This window comes from Ursus arctos, unplaced genomic scaffold (genome assembly GCF_023065955.2).
Source record: "Ursus arctos isolate Adak ecotype North America unplaced genomic scaffold, UrsArc2.0 scaffold_3, whole genome shotgun sequence".
NCBI lineage: Eukaryota > Metazoa > Chordata > Mammalia > Carnivora > Ursidae > Ursus > Ursus arctos.
Window position 1 is genome coordinate 88783846 of NW_026622985.1, and position 4731 is coordinate 88788576.

The window sequence follows — 4731 nt, forward strand, 5'->3', positions numbered from 1 at the left end:
CTTTAGTTGGCTCAGCTCACATGCCAATTCTGATGTATTTATAGTAGCTGTCAGGCACACATTGTTGAGAAGAATTCTGGGGCAGCATCTCGGTTCCATGAGGTGGGGGCGGGAGAGGGGGAATCTGCCTTGATTGATTCATGATGTTTGCTATAGGCCCAGGAATGGGCAGTGGGGGGTACTTTTTTTTTTTTTTTAATATTCTGCTTAATAATTCCTTGGAGAAAAAGGTCATCTTTGGGGTTATACATAGCTCTAGTGCTTTTGAAATTAGGGCATGTTGACATCCAAAGTGTTTAAAGGCTCCTTTGTGTCTTTGCTGTACCAAGAGAATTCTTTAACTGCCTGTTTATAATTTATCTGAGAAAAGCACTGGTAATTAAGCATCTGAGCACTCCTCTGATTCCCTCCCTTCTTCCTTTTCCTGTGGCAAAAACAGAAAGTCAGAAAAAATAATCACATTGCATCATGACACCAGTGGGCCTTATAAAAAGCCCTGTGATGTTATTTTTCCGATCATTGGTTTCCTCGGCAGCCAGCATTTAAACCATTCCAAATACCCTTCCCATCAGATCGTTAGAAATGACCGTACAATTGGTCTCTTTACTAACCTTTCTACATCCCAAACAGTTTTACAACTTGGCTACAGCCGCAGGGCAGCCCAGCTCTTCCCAGAATATCCATTAAACAGAACTTAGCAGAGCTGTAAGGGGGGTATGAAGTGATTTTCTCCCCTCTCTATCCACTTTCCAAAGGACACTTCCGTCATACACTCAGAACCAGTGTCCATTTGTTTAGGATAGTTCCATAAGGTATTCAATATTCACTTTTGAATCCTTTAAAAAAATTTTTTCAGCTAATAAATATACATTTATTGAGAATTCCTGGGATGACTATTATCTCCTCTAACTACAGGGCGGGGAACCAAGCAGAGAGAAAAATCACACAGTCCTGATACCCCTGGCCGAGAAAATGGAAGAGGAAAGCTGCCCAGAAGGTCAGCTTCACAAAGCCAATGGGGTTTTGAAGGAGGCACGTTGAGAGGAAGTCCCATGACACCAGGGGTGGGTGGGGGCTGTGCTCGCCTACCACTGGCCCCTGTGTCTGTATCAGGGCAAGCTCCTTCTGGCCCCTGATGAGGCCCTCATCCTGGAAAGTCCACAGGGGCAGCAACAGAGAGCCAGGTGTGCCCGGCATTGTAACGAGCATCTTGGAGATGGCGGGGCTACTCAGACCTTGGCCACTCCAAGGGAGACAGGGCTCTCGCTTACATCCCCACCTGATCAAGAAAGAAGCCCTCAGGTGCAGGTTAGCCATGCCGCTATAGAGCTCTCTGAGGGACGCGTGCACACACCCAGCCCCACAGACGGCCCTTCCATGTAAGCTTCTGGATCTAGGGCCCTCCCTGTGAGGGGGCATAGCTTGCTACGCCCAAGAAGGAGGGCATCTCATCCTTTGTTGACTTTGCACCTGCTGGGATGGCGTCTGGTCCATGACCACATGTTCTCCCTTGTGATACATGAACCTTCCACAGCCCCTTGGCTATGGCCGTATCCCATTATCTATAACATTCAAGTTCAACTACAGAATGTCCCCTCCCACACGTGCCCCACAGACCTGCCACTATCTTGGCATACCCAGCAAACCCACAGCCAAATGTACCCAACCTGAACGCACCTTCAAATCCAAGATACTCCTTAGATGTTCTTTTTGCTGTTTTTTTTTATTTTGTTATTGAAATCATACATGTATATATAACTTATATGTACAGTTTAAAACCAGTAATAAAGAAACTCCCATGTACCTCTAACCCAGGTCAAGAAATAGAATATTAGTAAAGCTTTGGGGCTTGTATTCGTTTCCTGAGGCTGCTATGACAAATTATCCCAAACTGAGGGACTTAAAACAACAGAAAGTTACTCTCTCCCAGTTCCAGGGGCTAGAAGTGTGAAATCATGGTGTCTGCAGGAGTGAACCAGCGGAAGCAGCGTCAGGATAGAGGCTCAGGGAGGATAAAGCCTTAAACGGAGGTTAGAAGCCATTAGATCTTAGGGGGTGGGTGGAGCCACGGCTGGAGGAGCCCACCCAGGAAAAGTGTACAGCGGATAGGCTGGCCAAAGACTGGGTAGGGAGGAAGGCAGTACCTGTGGGCTGAGCACGGGCGGGACCCCCAGGGGAAGACTGAGAAGAAGCGGCCACAGAATTAAAATGGTGGTGTAAGCACTGGCGACCATCATAAAGGTTTCAAGAAGTCTAGGCTTTCAAAAGTAAGAAACCAACACTGTATGATTCCACTTAGAGGAGGTATTTAGAGTGGTCAAACCCATAGGGACAAAGAACGATGTCTACCAGGGGCTGGAAGGGGGAAAGCAGGAGTTGTTAATGACTATAGAGTTCAGTTTTGCAAGATGAAAAAGTTAAGGAGATTGGCTGGACCACAATGTGACTATACTTAACACTACCGAACACTTAGAAATAGTTAAGATGGCAAATTTTGTTATGCATTTTTCCCACAATAAAAAAAGTAATTAAAAAAAAAAAAGTAAGCCTATTTCTAGGCTTCAAATGTTCCTTGATTCGTTACCCTTTTGTGATTAGCTTGACTCAGAAGACCAGCATTCCCAAATAGGGACAAAGCTACAACAGCTGCTCTTCGCCACTGCAACATCAGAGACTTTGCCTCCCCACCCCGCCCCCCACTTATCCATAAGCACCCCCAAATACCACATGCTGGTAGACAGAAAAACTCAAGCCAGGTCTCATAGCAACCTGCAACCACACTGCCCCCTTCCTGCCCAGCACCTTTTAGAAAGAAATCCTGCCACCCTCCCCAGCTACTCACCCAGTGCTCTCACTGTGTGGCCACTGCCAGAGCCTGCCAATGGCTAAGACCTCTGTCTTATCTTCAAAGGTACCAATGCCTATTTTTGAGTCCCTGGTCCAGGCTCTGGAAATTCAAATGGGCTCTTGCTAAATTCTATCACAAAATGAATTTTGTACTCTTTTCAGATCTTTGAGTAGCTGGTGCAGGTAGGGGGTGTGATGGGTTATCAGGATACGGGGCCAGCTGTGAGGGGAAAATAACCCGAGAGGCCCAGTGGATATGGGACCTCGAGATGAGGTCCAGCTACAGGGCCTGGCTCTGGAGAGCAGCACGGAAAGGTCTGGAGCATGATGCAAGGAGTCATAGACTCTGATATAGTAAAGGAACTAGAGCCAATGCTTTGCACCTGCTGGGTGCCTGGTATTTTGCTAAACCCTTTACATGCAGGAACTCGGTAAATACTCCTAGCAAGCCTGCAGCATCAGGAGTGTTATACACCCCACTTTATAGATGCAGAAGCAACAGCATGGCGAAGGGGTCTCCACCACACCTACTGTGAGCTTAAAGACCATTCTCAGCACACAGACTGTTGACATTCCAGAAGATGTAGACTTCACTGGGAAGGGATGCACAGGTGTTGGGAAGGGCCCCAGAGGGACTTCAATCACATCCAATGTGGAACTGTCTCCTTGGAAAGAAAAAGAAGATGCTCTGAGTGGACAAATGGGGGAGAAATAGTAAGGAACTGCCCACATGTTGCACCAGCTGGTGGTGTGTATAGAACGCGATAGAAGGTGTTATCCTGGCTTCTGTGACAAGATGAGGTCTGTGTGCTCACTTCCTCGTCACCACTGTCATTCAGAAGGATGGGGCTCTTGTTGAAACCTGAAATTTCCTGGCTGAGAAATGTATCAGCAGTGTTTGAATGAAGTCAGGCATTGCGTGCTCACAATTTCAAGCCCAGGAAGATGAGTTAATGCTTAAAGGAAAAGACATTGAACTTGTATCAAATTCAGGTTGCTACATCGATTCTGCAAGCCACAAAAGTTAAAAACAAATATACCAGGATATTTTTGGATGGTGTCCAAGTCTCCGAAAAAGGAACAGTTTAACAGGCTGATGAAGAAGATCTAAGTGCTGCCCAGCTATGGAAATAACAAAACGACAGCTCATTCTTCAGACCTATTTATAATATTTTAAAGATGCAGTGAAAGCCCTCTATTGAAGAAACAAAGCACATGGAGATTAAACTACTTGTCCAAGCCAGATCCAAACCCAGGCAGGCAGGCTTCTGAATCGGCACCCTTACCATGCAACTAGCCTCCCTGCTGCCAGTCTTTAAGTGCAAAAAACAAACAAACAAACAAAAAAACCAGATGGCCCCACAGTGGGGAAGTCAAGAGAGTCTAGAATCAGGCTGGTGTTGTCATGGTTCCGGATAATCAATGGTGTAAGGCAGGGCTCAGCCAGCCAGTGGGTTGGGTGGTGGGCTAACAGACCCCCAGAAGGGGCCTAGCCAGAGCCGGGCAAGGGACAGGGAAGGCTGCAGTCCCAGCCAAGGGGCACCTAGGCCCCCTTAGCTCTAAGCCACCATGTTATGTCAGGGCTGAGGCCCTCATGTGCTGACCTAGAAGGAGTGCTGTGCCACCAAAGCTATGACACGAGCACCCAGGGCTTGCTCTGGGATGCCCAATCCTAAGTCACACAGCAGCAAACAGAGCAACATGGGTGAACCTGACTGGCAGGCACCAGGCTTCTGGGTAAAGAAGAGTAACTTTCTGACAAGGCCTCATGGGCTGGTGGAGACCAAGAAACAAAGGGCATCAGGGGGTTCAGGGTCAGGGTGGGGAAGGAGAAGGCGAGCAGCATGGGGCAGGCATGGACAGAGTCATCATCAAGGGCTCCCA

The 4731-nt window shown here is 47.5% G+C and overlaps 1 pseudogene; it reads left to right on the top strand.

The window, feature by feature from the left end:
- The first annotated feature begins 3334 nt into the window (after positions 1–3334).
- On the top strand, positions 3335–3981 carry LOC125281124 (60S ribosomal protein L9-like; annotated as a pseudogene).
- The last annotated feature ends 750 nt before the right edge of the window (positions 3982–4731 follow it).